Source organism: Macaca mulatta, chromosome 6 (assembly GCF_049350105.2).
Source record: "Macaca mulatta isolate MMU2019108-1 chromosome 6, T2T-MMU8v2.0, whole genome shotgun sequence".
In the NCBI taxonomy this organism is placed as follows: Eukaryota; Metazoa; Chordata; class Mammalia; order Primates; family Cercopithecidae; genus Macaca; species Macaca mulatta.
In genome coordinates this window covers 184,947,682-184,964,679 of record NC_133411.1, presented here as the reverse complement: position 1 = coordinate 184,964,679, position 16,998 = coordinate 184,947,682, and the positions used below count along the sequence as shown (strand labels likewise).

Here is a 16,998-nt window from a genome sequence, read left to right as displayed (position 1 = left end):
CTCCAACTGCCATCTTTTCTCTCTCTGACACATACAGCGTAAAAGACTGTCAGATCGGGTAGCCCCAGGGCTGGGGCTGACATAAGCTTTTCCTTTAACTCGTGAAAGGCTTGCTGTTGTTGGGGTCCCCGTTCAAAAGGTTCCTGCCCCCACTCCCCCTTTGTGACCTCATACAAAGGCTTGGCTCATACTGCAAAGCTTGGGATCCACAGTCTGCAAAACCGCACAGCTCCTAAGAATTCTCTCACCTGCCTTCTGCTCTTAGGCTCCGGTAGATTGCAAATGACCTGCTTTCTTTCCAATCCCAGGCGGCGCTCCCCCTGTCAGATAGTAAATCCCAAGTGATGTACCTGCTGTCGGCAGATCTGAGCTTTTTTCTTGGACACCTTATACCCACAGTCCTCCAGATGCCAGAGTAGGGCATCCATTCCCTTGGTGCACCCGAGTGCTGTGGGGTGTCCCAGCAGAAGGTCATCAACGTACTGGAGCAACACATACCCTAGGACTCTGGTGGGAAACTTCTGGAGGTCTTGAGCCAACGCCTCCCCGAAGATGGTGGGGGAGTTCTTGAACCCTTGGGGAAGCCAGGCCCAAGTGTACTGAGTAGTGACACCTGACTCCAGATCTTCCCACTGAAAGGCAAACAGCTTCTGGCTCTCGGGCTAATCTGATGCTACAGAAAGCGTCTTTCAGGTCCAAGCAGGTGAACCAGCTGTCCTCAGCTGGCAGCAACCCCAACAATGTGTACGGGTTAGGTACTGTTGGATGTAAAGTCACTGTAGCTTGACTGACCAAGCACAAATCCTGTACCGGCCTGTAGTCCTTGGTCCCTGGCTTGGAAACAGGCAGGAGGGGAGTGTTCCGTGGAGACTGACAAGGAACTATAATGCCAAAGGTTCTCAGGTGCTTGAGATGGACCTGGATACCTTCAAGAGCTTCTCTGGGGACTGGAGACTGTTTCTGCCTGTGGGCCCCAGTCTTTAACTTCTAGAAGTACGGGGGCTTGGTTGACTGCCAACCCTGGAGGGTTGTTTTCCGCCCACACTCTTGGCCACCACTTAGGCCAGAGCTGGTCTTATCTCTTGGCCCAGCTCAGTTAAGAAAAGTCTCCATTCCTCCTCCCAGGGTACCGAAAGGGTCATAATGACTCCCGTTCCAGGTCAGTTTAACAGCAAAGAGCCGTGCTCTGTAAAAGAGATAGTGGCTCTCAGCTTGCTAAGCAAGTCCCTTCCGAGCAAGGGCAAGGGGCAGTCAGGCATGTACAAAAACTGATGAATCATTTTATGTCCTCCTACAGTACAAGTCTGGGGCAAGCAGGAAGCTTGCTTTGCTGAAGCCCCCGTGCCTCCGATTATGTCAATGGTCTTTTTGGATAAGGAGGCGACCAGGGCCATTACTACAGAATGTTCAGCACCTGTATCTACAACAAAATCGATGTCTTTACCCCCAACTGTGTTCCTGACCATAGGCTCTTTGGGGGCACTTGAGCCCGGTCCCCCTCAGTCTAATAATGCTTCTGCCAGGTTGAGCGGGGCCCCTTCCTCTTTGTCTGGGGCCTCCTGCTCTGAGTCATCTTGTTTTCCTTTTAGCTGAGGGCATTTGTTCTTCCAATGTCCTATTTCTTTACAATAAGCACACTGGTTACTCTGCAAACTCTGACAGCCAGGCTGAGTTTCTTCCTGTGGGGAAAAGAAAGATCAGACTGTTACTGTGTCTATGTAGAAAGAAGTAGACACAAGAGACTTCATTTTGTTCTGTACTAAGAAAAATTCTTCTGCCTTGAGATGCTGTTAATCTGTAATCCTACCCCCAACCCTGTCCTTGCAGAGACATGTGCTGTGGTGACTCAAGGTTTAATGGATTTTGGGCTGTGCAGGGTGTGCTTTGTTAAACAAGTGCCTGAAGGCAGTATGCTTGTGAAAAGTCATCACCATTCTCTTAATCTCAAGTACCCAGGGACACGTACACTGCCAAAGGTCACAGGGACCTCTGCCTAGAAAAGCTAGGTATTGTCCAAGGTTTCTCCCCATGTGATAGTCTGAAATATGGCCTCGTGGGAAGGGAAAGACCTGTTCATCCCCCAGCCCAACACCCCCATAAAGGGTCTGTGCTGAGGAGAATTAGTAAAAGAGGAAAGAAGGCCTCTTGGCAGTTGAGATAGAGAAAGGCATCTGTCTCCTGCCCATCCTGGGCAATGGAACGTCTTGGTGTAAAACCCGATTGTATGTTCTGTTTACTGAGACAGGAGAAACCTGCCTTAGGACTGGAGGTGGGACGTGCTAGCGGCAATGCTGCTCTTTATGCACTGAAAATGTTAATGAGGATGTTTGCATATGTGCACATCAAAGCACAGCACTTTTCCTTAAACTTATTCATGTCACAGAGATCTTTATTCATGTTTTTCTGCTGACCTTCTCCCTGCTATGACCCTATTGTCCTGCCACTTCCCCTTTTTCCAAGATGGTGAAGATAATGATCAATAAATAAATACTGAGGGAACTCGGGACCGGTGCTGGCATGGGTCCTCTGAATGCTAAGCGCCCGGTCCCCTGGGCCCACTTTTTCTTTCTCTATACTTTGTCTCTGTGTCTCATTTCTTTTCTCAAGTCTCTCGTTCTACCTGACAAGAAACACCCACAGGTGTGGAGGGGCAGGCCCCCCGCTTCCCTTGCCTCTTTGGGAGGACCCCTCTGATGGCTGCAGCTAACAGGTCGGTGTTTCGCCGGGCCTGGTGTTCATTCTCTTTGAGGTTTTCCTTATGGCTTACTGCGTCCCTGTTTACAAACACCTGGTGAGCTATTTCTAATAACTGATGTATTCATCCCTGCAGACCCAGCGTGTTTCTGCAGTTTTCTTCTAATGCCTTCTGCGCTTTGACTAACTAAATCATGCGCTGATTTTCAGGGCTGTTGGGATCGAAGGGAGTGTATACATACGATAGGCCTCACACAGTCTCTCGTAGAATTGTGCTGGACTTTCTTCTTTTCCCTGAATGACCTCAGAGACCTTGTTAACGTTTGGGGCCTTCTGGGCTCCCTCTTTAATCCTTCCAGGAGAGCTTCCCTGTAGCGGTTCAGCCTTTGCATAGCCTCTCTTTTATCTGGGTCCCACTGGGGGTCGGTTCCTGGGAACTGGGTCCCTACATACTCTCGGGGGTTTTGGTAATGATCTGGCGCATGTTCCTCCAGCCACTTAGTTGCTGCTTAGAGCATTCTGTCCCTTTCATCTGTGTTAGAGAGGAACATGAGCAACTGGTGGCAGTCAGCCCAAGTGGGGTTATGGGTCTGGATAATAGTTTGGAGCAAATCAATTCGAGCTTGTGGCTTTTCAGTATAGGACAGGTATTGTTGTTCCAGTTGAGAAGGTCGGCAGAGGTGAAAGGCTGGTACACAAAAACCCGCGTCTCCACCACGTGCCCATCCTCATCTATCCCAGGATACCGCTGCTGTTTCAGGGGCATTTGTATCCCCAGTTTTGGGTTGTAAACGAGCTGCCAAGGGAGGGGTTTCTCCGAGTCTTCACCTCCTCTCTTGTCTACTCTGGGTGGCCTAGGGGTATGTTTGTCTTGCAAAGGCTCAAGCACTGTGGGCTCAAGAGCCGGGAGCCTCTCTCCCTGGTAAGGGGAGGGCACCACTGGGATCACTGGTGCCGTCTCCTGCAGTGGATCTTCTGATGTTGGGTCGAACAGAACTTTGGGAGTTGATTTCCCTTGTCGGATGGAGCGGGATCCTTCCTTGGCTGTCTGTCCCTTTGCTACTAGCACTGCTGCTGCCTGCCCTCTTAGCCAGTGGGGGGAGTCTAGCACCAGCTGTAACTAAGTGTCTATGTATGGGAACTGGTCTGAGTATCCTGACTTACCAGTCCTTAGAAAGAAGGGACCCGTCCAGACTTCCTTCTGATGGCCAGGCCACTTCTAATGTTGGCCAATCTATTTCACACAAAGTTCTAAGTTTTCCTGGTGTCATAGTAACCCCATAGTCTCCACTAAATCCTTCCTTGAAATTTTTCAACATAGTTCCTAGTGGAGTGGGCTCACTTTGTGTCTGACCCATGTTTCCTCGAGACAGAACACCACGCTCACACCACACGCACGCCACAGAATAAAGAACGGGTGAAAAGGGCACACACACACTTTTTCAGTTTACAACAAACCAGTATCAAAACCAAAATCAGAGTATCCAGAAATTCAAGCCAGGTCAAAACCAAAACCAAAGTATCAAGCAATTCAAGTCAAGTCAAAAACCAAAGTGCCGGTACAGGCACGCCGTGGGTGATCGGGCCACACTTCCGCTCAAACGGAGTGGGCAAATTCCAAAGACCAGTCTAACCAAGTTTCAGATGCCCAGACTTAAAGTGCCGTTCCTTCCCGGTGTTCAGCCACTGCGTTAATCCTCTGCGGGGGTCTGCTGTGCGCTGCTCTGACGAGACGTTCCACTGGGGCAATTGCCTACCTGGGAGCGCGCTTAGGATCCATGTCGCTCAAGCTGGCCGGAGTCCCCCACAGGGATGTTTCATGGGACGGGCCTAAGCTGCCTAAGGGGCTGCCTCGACCACTGTCTGTTAACCACCTCGCTTCCCGGTCAGGGAACCAAGAAATGTAGCAGGACGAGCCGCAGACAAAACTCCTCTGACACCCGATTAAAGAAGGAAGAGGTTTTTATTCGGCCAGGAGCGTCAGCAGACTCACGTCTTAAGAGCCAAGCTCCCTGAAGACAGAGTTCCTGGCCCTTTTAGGGGCTTACAACTCTAAGGTGTTCCACGTGAAAGGGTCGTGATAGATTGAGAGCACATGTGGTTAGAGTGGGGGGGGGGTTAATCTTTTAGCCTCGGCCTGGTCATCAGTGGCACCAGCTGGTCTTGCCACTGACTTCATTCCTGTTGTTTTTCAACTTTTACTTCCTCCTCCTCTTCAGAGACAGGAGACAGTAAGAGAAATGGCTTCTCTCCTCAGGATGAAACCAAGGCTGATGTCTGCTCTGGTCCCTCAGAATACTATTCAGATCACCCAATACGTATTATACAACCCCCAGATTTGCAAGACAAGGTCCTGGCTTTCTGATCTGGCAGCAGCCTGACCCTCCAGTGGGGCTGAGAAATGGTGGGAGGAGGGGTGGGGTGGTAGCCGATTATACTTGCTGCTTTCATACCAAAGTGCAGTAGCCTCCCCCTTCGTGAAGCACTCCACTGGTTGTTCTAAGGGTCCAATCAGGTTCCAGGATTCCAAAATCGTTGATTCCTTTTGCTCTTTCAAGGTCAGGCATTGCCTTGGCGGGGTGCTGATCCTGGAGCTCCCTCCTCTGACCTTTTGCATGATATCCCTCTCTCCATTCTGGCTTTCTCAAGCCCACCACTAACGTGCTGCTCCATCACCTATCACCACTGGGCCTTCCTCCTGGGTCAGGCAAACTGGAGGGACCATGTAAGTGACAGGCTTCTCTGCACTACCCTCAATATTTTTGTATGTTTTTGAATAAATGAAACTGCTGTTTTTCTGATTATAAGAGAAAAAAACACTCCCTTAAAATATTTGGATGCAGAAACTCTGTATGAAAATTACCCTTTGCTAAGAGATACTCATCCTTAAGATGTTATATATGTATATCTATTAAGAACATTTTTCTATGCATGATTATGTGTACAAAGAGTGGTTTATTCTGTCCTTTTACTTGCTTTTTTAAAAAACTGAGCGTATCTTTGACATCTTTCCATGTTAGTAAGTATAGATTGTCATGATTTTTAAGAACAAAATAATAATTTGTTTAACATTTCTCAAACCAATGGACATCTAAATCTTTTCTTTTTATTATTATCTAAATAGTATAATGAGCATCATATCAACTTGTTATGTTTCTTTAATGGTAAATTCCTAAAATATGATTTGTTGAGCCAGGTTTTTATGGATTTGGTAAAAATTGCTACATTTTCTTGCAGAAAGTTTGCCCCAGTTTACTCTCCCATTGAAACCGGGGAGGTCCCTTATGCCCCTGGCAGGACATGCAACAGGGGTGTGGCTGCTGGAGCCCCAAGTGGGAGCATGCAGATGGGCAGGTGCAGAGGGTGTGGGGAGTGCTTTTGGGCTCCGGCCCCATGGTGGTGCCTAGGGTGGGGTGTCTACAACTCCCGAAGCCCATGTGGGCATATGTTACAGTGTGTTCTTTCAGCTTTGCCATCTGCAGACGGCTTGTGTTAATCAGCTCAGTAAACCCTCTGCCTTAATGCAAGGGCAGGGGACCAGTGTGACAGCCTGAGTTCTCGCCCGTGTACCAGAAAAATCAAGGATGAGTACAAGGTTTTATTGTCTGGCGGAGGTGGCTCTCAGTGAGATGGATGGGGAGCTGGAAGTGGGGATGGAGTGAGAAGTGGTCTTTCCCTGGAGTCAGCCCACCTATCCCCAGCTGAACTCCCCTTGGTGTCTAGACATCCTTCCTCTTCTCCCTTTCTCTGCTGTGTAATTCCACCATTGCTGGTCTGCTGGTGTCTGCTGGTCTGTTCCTCTGCTCCTCTTGACATTCGGCCGCTTGTGTCTGTGCCCGCTAAGGTCTTGGGTTTATACGGGCACAGGGTGGGGGGCATGGTGGACCCAAAGGCAACGTTTTGGGCAGGAAAACAGAAATGCCTGTCCTCACTTAGGGCTTCAGGTCTTCAGGCTTGAGGGTGGGGCCTCTTCCAGGGAACCACTCTCTTCTACCCAGTGTTTCCTTGTCTCCTGTTTGTATCACCATCAGTCACAGTTTGATTTATCTTTGATTCACACCTTAAGTGCCTGCTTCACCACTCCAAGCATATTGGATATTCTCAGTTTTAAAACTATCACATCGGGGCTGGGTGAGGTGGCTCACGCCTGTAATCCCAGCACTTTGGGAGGCCGAGGTGGGAAGATCAGTTGAGGTCAGGAGTTTGAGACCAGCCTGGCTAACATGGTGAAACTCTGTCTCTACTAAAAATACAAAAACAAACAAACAATCACACTGGGATAAAAATATTCCCAGGGTTTGTTTTAAATGGTAAGACACACAGACACAGAAATGACTGTCTTGAAGGAAGAAGTTTTTATGTCACAGATTCCTAGAAACAGGAGGCACAGCATGCCACGGTGGGCCACATGGGGAGTGCTAGCAGTGGTCAGGAGGTAGAGGAAGCAAGAAGAAAACATGGGGAAGAGCCTTTGTTATGGTTTCTGCAGTTAGGAATGGGAGAGGCAGGCTACACAGGTTTAGGATTGGCTGGTTTGAGTAATTTCAGTGAGCTCTGGGCATAGGATCTATACCTAGTGGCCTGATACCTGGACCTGGGATGATTGTGGAAGGGAAGTGTTGGCCCAGAGCGAGAAGCTGGGGGTGGTCTGGGTTCTGGAATGATGAGCTTGCGTGTCAAAGGCACCACCCTAGTTGAGTTGTGTGCTATCTCTATCTCTAGGAATTACCTAACTCTGGGAGAGGCAGTCCCTCTCCCATTATAGAGGCCCTCAATGTCAAAACATCAGAAAATACAAAAACTAAGAAGGCATAGCAATTACAAAGTCTCGTGCAGCTGATTTTGTACAAATTGTATTGATTTAGCCCTTGATATTGAACCTAGAAATATATGTCCCACAAAGCCTTGTGAAATACTTGATATTTGACTGTATGCTTCATTGTCTCCTTTATTACATTTGGAGTATTGTGGTGCTTTATTTTAAGAGCAGTTTATATCAATATTACAATGTGCAAAATTTGAACAGTATAAGTTCTTCCCCATATTAAGTTCCCACAGAGAGGCTGGGCATGGTGGCTTACGCCTGTAATCCCAGCACTTTGGGAGGCCAAGGCGGGTAGATCATCTGAGGTCAGGAGTTTGCGACCAGCCTGGCCAACATGATGAAACCTCATCTCTACTAAAAGCACAAAAATTAGTTGGGCATGGTGGCGTGCAACTGTAATCCCAGCTACTTGGGAGGCTGAGGCAGGAGAATCACTTGAACCCACGAGGCAGAGTGCAACATCACGCCACTGCACTCCAGCCTGGGCAACAGGAGTGAAACTCTGTCTCAAACAAACAAACAAACAAGCAAACAAACAGAAAACCCACAAAAGTTCCCACAGAGCAAAAACAAATCTCAAATAAAATCTACTCCTTCTTAAAAAACTTGTAGTCTCACAATAAGTTAATGCCACAAAATCTCCCCATCACTTTTCCTCACATTGCTTGTCTCCTCACTCTGATGTTTAGGAATTAGTCCAGAGGGAATCCATGTACAAAACTTCTATAATAACTATATGACCTCACATCTGTGAATGTGGCAAAATAAGTCAGGTATTGCAGCATGTCTTCCCTTTGTCCATCATCCACTTACTTCTCTTCCTTTCTAAGAGGATCTCTATTTTATTGGAAGTGGCGACGTGTCTAGCCCTAACAAACAAGTGAACAAACAACAGCAACATATGAAAACGACCTTCCCCAGCCTGCTTGGCAGGCGGGAGGTCATTGAGATGTGAAAAGAAGATGCTGAGTGGGGATTCTGGGAAACCTCTTGAAATTGATAAACTCCTTTTGCCCTTCCTCTCCTCATCCTGTCACTGGGACAGGACAAGATGGTGGGATCCCCAGCAGCCATTTTGGAAACACAGGGAGGAAAGCCTCACTCTGTGGCTGGTGGAGGAGGGATCTAGAAGGAGCCACATTTCTGGCCTTGGACTTCCCATTCTGGAATTGTCATTATGGAAGACAAAAATAAACCCCTGTCTCATTTAAATAGATGTAATTGGGATTTTCTGTTACCTGCAGCTGATTTAGATTCCCAGAGAAAGGCATAGCTCTTGTAATAATAGTAAAATTCTCTTCTAGTTCTTCTTCTACTTTCAGTTTTGTTTTTTCTTTCTCTAAAAATAGTCTAAATTGGTGTGTGGAAGGAAGTGGTGTTGAAGTGACATTCAGAGTCAGGTTCTGTTTCCTCCTATCTTGAACCTCCCCAGACATCGGCCCAGCACTCACCAGCACCGTGATGGGTGTGAGCCCCCACTAAAGAGGCTTCTCACGGCCTCCTGAACCTCCTTGTTCCTCAGGCTGTAGGTGAAGGGGTTTAGCATAGGGGTCACCACAGTGTACATGATGGTTGCTATGGTGTCCTGGGCTGAAAAGGAGTCTGGGGGTCATATGCAGATCCCCAGGACAGTTCCGTAGAACAGGGTGACCACAGACAGGTGAGAGCTACATGTGGAACATGCCTTGCGCCTTCCTGTGGAGATGGAATCTGGGGGATGGCTGCAGCAATGCAGATGTAGGAGACCAAGATGGGTACACAAGGAGCCAGGAACAGGACCACAGCCTCCAGGAATACACGCTGATTGACATGTGTGTGTGAGCAGGCAATCTTCATGAGCAGGTAGGCGTCGCAGTAGAAGTGTGAAATCTCCTGGGCAGAGGAGCAAAAGGCCAGTCTGCTCATGAAGACCGTGTTTTTGACCGTCTCAAAAAAAAAAAAAAAAAAAAAAAGAGATCGTCCGTGTTCCTGCCACGTGGTTGGCCAGGAGCTTGGGGATCAGGTTGGTGATGAAACAGATGTCAACAAAGGAGAGATGGGTGAAGAAGAAGTACGTGGGGGTGTGCAGGCGAGAGTTGGAGCCCAGGATGGTGAGGGTGTGACTAAGTACATACACAGGAAGAGCCAGAAGAGGGCCCCATGCTGCCCTGAGTCACTGGTGATGCCGAGCAAGAGGAACTCGCCGACTCTTGTCTCGTTTGCCTTACCCCGGACATCTCACTGCAGCTCAGGGAGGTAGCAGGCTGCACAGACCGCAGGGGAGAGGCACTCAGCAGAGCCCGGGCTTGCTTTATGTTCAGAATTAGATTGCAGTTCATTTGCAATTAGATAAATGAACAGAGCTTCAGTCTGTAACAACCGTCACTTTTTACTCAGTGCTTTTTTTTTTTTTTTTTTTTTTGAGATGGAATTTTGCTCTTATTGCCCAGGCTGGAGTGCAGCAACACGGTCTCGGCTCACTGCAACCTCTGCCTCGCAGGTTCAAGCGATTCTCCTGCCTCAGCCTTCCAAGCAGCTGGGATTAGAGGCACTTGTCACCAGGCCTGGCTAATTTTTGTATTTTTTTTTTTTTTTTTTTTTTTTTTTTTTTTTTTTTTTTTTTGAGACGGAGTCTCGCTCTGTCACCCAGGCTGGAGTGCAGTGGCCGGATCTCAGCTCACTGCAAGCTCCGCCTCCCGGGTTCACGCCATTCTCCGGCCTCAGCCTCCCGAGTAGCTGGGACTACAGGCGCCCGCCACCTCGCCCGGCTAGTTTTTTGTATTTCTTAATAGAGACGGGGTTTCACCATGTTGGCCAGGATGGTCTCGATCTCCTGACCTCGTGATCCGCCCGTCTCGGCCTCCCAAAGTGCTGGGATTACAGGCGTGAGCCACCATGGCCGGCCAACTCAGTGTTTTTTGAGTGCCATCATGTGAAGGACTTTACATACACTATTGCTTTTAATCCCTGCCTTATAAAATAGGTACTTTATCCCCATTTTTCAGAGGAAGTAACTGAGCAAATCAGAGTAAGTGATTTGTTCGGTTACTTCATCTGCTGAAGAGACTTACTCTGCTGAATCCTGAGCCCGGGCCTCAGTCATCATGCTGGAGAGGGCCAGCCTGCTTTGTTCTCAGACGCTGGGGCTGAAGGCAGCATCCCTGTCTTTGACCTTAATTCAGCCAGCATGTCCTCATCACATAACTGTGAGTGGAGGGGAGTCAATGGCAATTAGAGATGGGCCCTCGTCTAAAAGCGCTGACAGATAGGCAGAGCCTAGTGTGGAAAGATGTTGGTGAATGCTCCCAAAATGTTACAATGGAAGATGTGATGAGCATATGAAGGCCTGGAGTGAGCTTTGCTGACTGGAAGCCTGCAGACCGTGGTGTCCAGTTCTATATATGAGTCTCTTCTAGACTGTCTGGGTTTTGGCCACTAGAAAATGTATGTTCAGGGCTGGGTGCGGTGGCTCATGCCTGTAATCCCAGCACTTTGGGAGGCCGAGGCAGGCGGATCACAAGGTCAGGAGTTCAAGACCAGCATGACCAACATAGGGAAACCCCGTCTCTCCTAAAAATACAAAAATTAACCAGGCGTCGTGCCACATGCCTGTAATCCCAGCTATGCGGGAGTCTTAGGCAGGAGAATTGCTTGAATCTGGGAGGCGGAGATTGCACTGAGTCGAGATCACACCACTGCACTCCAGCCTGGATGACAGAGTGAGACTCTGTCTCAAAGAAAAAAAAAAAAGGGGGGGGGGGAAAGAAAGAAAATGTATGTTTTCACAGCCTGGAGATGCTGTTCCCAGCCTGGCCTTCCCCACTGACCAGCTGTGTGATCTTGCACTGCTCCTTCTCTGCTGTGGGCCTCACTGTGTTGTCTGCAAAGGCTTTGTATACAGTGACCCCAAAAGTCCCTAAAGGGCCAGGCCTTCACACTTTCAAGATTCCATCCTATGAAACCCAACAAACCAACCTTGCATGACCCTTGTCTTACATAGTAGAGTTTTGAGAAAGCCCAGAATTACATCCACCCATCCTGGTGCACGACACCAGCATCTCTCACCCGGGACACTACAGACATTGTTTCCACCCATGCCAGGATACTGGCTTTCCTCCCTTCAGCAGCGGGAATAAGCTGCTCAAAACACAAAGGTGGCCGGGCGTGGTGGCTCACGCCTGTAATCCCAGCACTTTGGGGGGCTGAAGCGGGTGGATCACTTGAGGTCAGGAGTTTGAGACCAGCCCGGCCAACATGGTGAAACCCCTTCTGTACTAAAAATACAAAAATTAGCCCGGTGTGGTGATGATGCAAGCCTGTAATCCCAGCTACTCAGGAGGCTGAGGCACGAGAATCTCTTGAACCCAGGAGGTGGAGGTTGCAGCGAGCTGAGATCATGCTACTGCACTCCAGCCTGGGCAACAGAGTGAGACTTGGTCTCAAAACAAAACAAAACAAAAGCTGCAAAGGGATCCTAACACTCTTCTGCTCAAAACTCCCCAATAGAAGCTCATCACACTCAGACCAAGGCCCAGCCTCCTGACCTCAGCCCATCTGTCCCTTCTTGGCTTGTTCCCATGTACTCCTTCTGACTGTATCTCCTGCCAGCCACTCAGGACTACCCTGCCCCTGGGCCTTTGCACTGGACGTTTTCCCAGCTGGCATTCTCTCTGCCTGGACCTTCATGGGGCTGGTGCCCTCTTGCCATCTCTGCTTTCACTCAAATAGCACCTCCTTGGAAGGTCCTCTCTGTGCAGTTTTGAGTAGCCCCTCCTCCCATAAGTCTCTCTGAATCCTGCTTTATTGTGTTTGCATCATGTATCTCTGTGCAAGGTGATCCTGTTCACTGACTCTTTTATGGCCTGTTTCCCCCATGAGGCTGTGCTCTCCTGAGAACAGGCTTGCATCTGTCTCACTCACTGTTGTGTCCTCAGTGACAGGAACAATACCTGGCACATGGTAGGTGCTCAATATATTCATCAAATAAAAGAATAAACTATTACAAAGGCATTGTACATCAAAATCTACTTGTGTAAAGTGCAGACATGGTGTTTGATGAGAAATATTTGGGGCCAGGTGCAGTGGCTCATGCCTATAATTCCAGCCCTTTGGGAGGCCGAGGCGGCCAGATTACCTGAGGTCAGGGGTTCAAGACCAGCCTGGCCAACGTGATGAAACCTGTCTCTACTAAAAATACAAAAATTAGCTGGAGGGCATGGTGGCGGGCACATGTAGTACCAGCTACTTGGAAGGCTGAGGCAGGAGAGTCACCAGGAGGTGGAGGTTGCAGTGAGCTGAGATTGTGCCATTGCACTCCAGCCTGGGCGACAGAGCGAGACTCTGTCTCAAAAAAAAAAAAAAAAGTTTGGAATGCATTTAAGAAATAAAATGATCACTTAAAGCATGAAGTGCAGGCCTTTCTAAGTGAGCGGAGGAGAGGGAGGCAGTGTCGAGTCAGTGTCAGTGTGGGAAGGTCCACAGTTGCATGTCAACAGGAGCTTCCTCGGCTACATCTATGGGAAGGATGGCTGTGTGGCCTGCGTATGATCCAGGACCTGTGACCCGTGTAGACCGGAGAGGCACACTAGCTCCTGTGAGCCAGACCTGGCCTGCAGGTGTATTTAGTTTGGACACTTCATGTTTTACAAAACATCTCACATGGCCTGACATTTTAAAAAACAAAGATTCCAGATAAAATCTGCATTTCTGGTTCTTGGTAAATAGGCAGACCTAGTAACACTGGACTCCTGTCCTTGCAGCGTTGCAAATCAGTTGGAAAATACTCACTGAGCACTCACTATGCAAAACACAAGCCCTGGGCTTAGCTCTGTATGGAGTCCTGGTGTATCCCTTAGAGCCGGCCTCTGTGGGAGGTTTGTGATGTCCTCATTTTGCTCGTGGCAGGGGAGGCACAGCAGAGTCCAGGGACTCCCCCGGGGTGGCAGCGCTGCGGACCTCCTCTCCAGGCTGCCCTGTGCTGGCAGATTTTTATCAACGTGGTTGCTGTCTGTTCTGGCCCCAGGAATCACCCGGGAAAAGTTGACTCGCATTCCATGTGGCTTCCTTTCCGGGGTCTACTGGAAACTATCACGATTTCTTGAAATTTCCTTATCCCCAGAAAGTCTAAATTCGGAAAGATGTTTCAAAGCTAGAATGAAGAATTTGTAGAATTCAGTAGGTTAGGGAAAGCTTACTTTGACTTTAGACACAGAGTTGATCATGTCTACCATTTTAAGCAAAACAAAACAAAACATCCACTTGGAACCTTAACCTACTGCTGTCAGCATTCTGTCCCATCCCCTCCCCCCTCCTGCCCTCCTGCCCCACAAGGCAGTTCTTCCTGTCACAGTAGTTTATTGACCTATTTTGCTTTGAATGATGTTTTCAACCAAAATCTTGTATTAGATATGATTTCTCAAGACTAGTTTTTGTCTTGTTATGATAAATGTTAAAGACATAGGCAGGGCGTGGTGGCTTATGCCTGTAATCCCAGCACTTTGGGAGGCTGAGGCGGGCTGATCACCTGAGCCTGGCCAACATGGTGAAACCCCATCTCTACTAAAAATACAAAATAAAAAAAATATTAGCCAGGTATGGTGGCAGTCACCTGTAATCCCAGCTACTTGGGAGACTGAGGCAGGAGGATCACTTGAACCCGGGAGATGGAGGTTACAATGAGCTGAGATCATGCCACATAGGTGAATTTTAAAGCAATAGAAATTACTTGAAACAACTGGATCACTAGGCAGTTTTTGGTATTATGTTCTATAGGGAACTTGTGTTGTAATTATGCTTTTTTAGTGTGGGATTTGACTGGCACCATAGAGTGTGAATCCTTTTCTTTTCTTTCTTTTTTTTTTTGAAACAGGGTCTTGCTCTGTAACTCACGCTGGAGTACAGTGGCACAATCATAGCTCACTGCAGCCTCCAACTCCTGGGCTCAAGCAATCCTCCTGCCTCAGCCTCCTGAGTATCTGGGACTGCAGGCATGCACCACTATGCCCCATTAATTTTTTATTTTTATTTTTCGTAGAGATTGGGTCTCACTGTTTTGCCCAGGCTGATATTGAGCTCTGGTCCCAAGCAGTCCTCCTGCCTCAGCCTCCCAAAGTGCTGGGATTACAGGTGTGAGCCACCATGACCTGAGTGTAAATTCTTAAGGGACATCTATAGCTACTTCCATGCAAATTCAAGTAGTAGAGAACAGGGACCAGACTCTGCCATCCAGGAAGCGCTAACTAGACTCACAGTTGATATGCTGTTTAAAGCCAAGGAGGTGTGGGGAGAATTGAGGCGGGTTGGAAATTCATGAGGAGTTGTCATGGGAAGTGGCACCTGGCTTGTGTGGACTGTGAGATCATAGAATGCGCTTACACATATTTTCTTTTAAAAATCCACATTGCTGGCTGGGTGCGGTGGCTCACACCTGTAATCCCAACACTTTGGGAGGCCGAGGCAGGCGGATCATGAGGTCAGAAGTTCGAGACCAGCCTGGCCAATATGGTGAAACCCCATCTCTACTAAAAACACGCACACACACATACAAATAGCTGGGCGTGGTGGTGGTGCTGTAATCCCAGCTACTCTGGAGGCTGAGGCAGAAGAATTGCCTGAACCTGGGAGGCGGAACTTGCAGTGAGCCAAGATGGTGCCACTGCACTCCAGCCTGGGCAACAGAGCGAGACTCCATCTCAAAAAAAAAAAAAAAGAAAGAAAAATCCATGTTGCTTACTGTGTTGTTTGGTAGTCTTACATGAAAATGTTAAATGGCCTGTCTGTCTGTGCAGGGCCCTCTCCATGGCTCCCATCCCGTCGCCAGCACCTCCATGCCGGGCAGGGGTGGAGGCAGAGGAAGGCAGGTGACTCTGCAACTCCTTACCTCACCCTGGCTCATGATTAGTTGAGAAACGGATTTGATTCCTGAGCGAATTGCTCTTCTCCGTTTCCTCGTCTACCCGGTGGGGGCGCTATGGTGAGGAGCAGGGAGAGGGCGTATATACTGCCTGCACAGTCCTGGTAGGGCAGATGGCAGGGAGCTATAGCTACAGCCGCGGCATACTTTTTTCGGCTCCCATAAGCGGTGGTGTGGGACACTGAGAGAAGCAATCTGGAGGCCTGCCCCTCGTGCTGAGAAGTCCTCGGGTGGAAGCTGATGTGACAGAAGGGCGTGAGTCCGCTAAACTCACATCCACATGGTGTCTTTGCCTGAGCCACTTTGCCATCCTGGTGTCCCCTGGTCTTACCCGGCTGCCTGTGCTGATCTTAATTCCTTTCCTGATTCCAGCACTCACACCTTCATTTCCCTCCGGGGCCTGACAGAGGTGGTTGCCCCACACGGAGCAGGGAAGGCGCAGCAGGGAATGTGGCAGGGTGGTGCGTGGTTCACCTCTCACCCTTGGGAAAACCCTTTTCTTTGGAACATCTCTGGAAGTGACAGTGCTCCCCTTGCATGGCCACAGCCATGGGCACCTGCTCCTTCCCACAGCAGGCTGCTCCTTCTTGAACTTCTTGGTTCAAAAGTGTCCATGAATCGGTGCCTCATGGTCATCCTGAGGTCTTATTTGTTGGCTTGTGGGGCTGTTGTTTGAAGCAAACTTGATCAAGTCATTGTGTGGAAGGCAAGGTCTTCCTTTGAGGATGTGGCATCTGCAGTTACCTGAGCGAGGTTGGACATATCGGGGCCACTGTACCCGTTACTGAATTTTGTACCTTGTGTTCCATATGGAGTTAATGAGGAAGCACAGCACTCACAGGCTATGATCGAATAACAGCTAAAAATGTCTAGCTGCCTCAAATGTGTGAAGATTTGTGCTTGCGTTACCTGACTTAGCTTTCCGCAGCCCTGTGAGGGAGGCGGGTAGGACAGCAGGTGCAATCACCCATAGGTCCAGAGCCAAAGCTCAGCAAGTTTGAGAGGAAGTCATCTGGTTATAGACTTGCAGGATCTATAACCCTGCAAGTTAGGGAGAGAAGGGTGGCAGCCTTCTCTCCCTCACTGCTCTGGGGCAGGGGAGCAATACTGGGGTCCTGGGCAGCTCAGTCTGTCTTCATATCCTCTGGGCTGGAGCACAATCCCTTTCCATCAGTGTGTAGGGGTTTTATGGCCCCCGCCATAGAGTGAACCCCCAGAGTTCCTATTACAGGCAACCCACAGGGGGATGTGTCTGGGTTCTGCAGATCACAGTAGAATCCACCTCCCCAGGGGCTGAAGAAGAAAGGAAGATTAGTGTTCATATTGCAGGTCGGGTTGTAGGATTTTTCTTGTTGAAACTTTCAAGGGTACTTCAATCCCTGGCTGGCATGTGAGCCTCCCTAAATCTCACACTGAAGAGGGCTGACCATGTCCTTTCCAAATATTCTTTGTTCCATTTTATGCTCATCAAAAGTTTGAGTAAAGAGGTGAAGTATCTACCTTATCCTCTGATTATTCAGAATATGTATTTTAGGGGATTGGTTAGAATGGCAAAAGATGTTAGGAACCAGCTATCACGTGATGGGGT

General features: G+C 48.8%; 1 pseudogene; it reads right to left on the bottom strand.

The window, feature by feature from the left end:
- Window positions 1–1,499: 1,499 nt before the first annotated feature.
- LOC114679047 (olfactory receptor 1F1-like) lies at window positions 1,500–15,961 on the bottom strand (annotated as a pseudogene).
- Window positions 15,962–16,998: the final 1,037 nt, after the last annotated feature.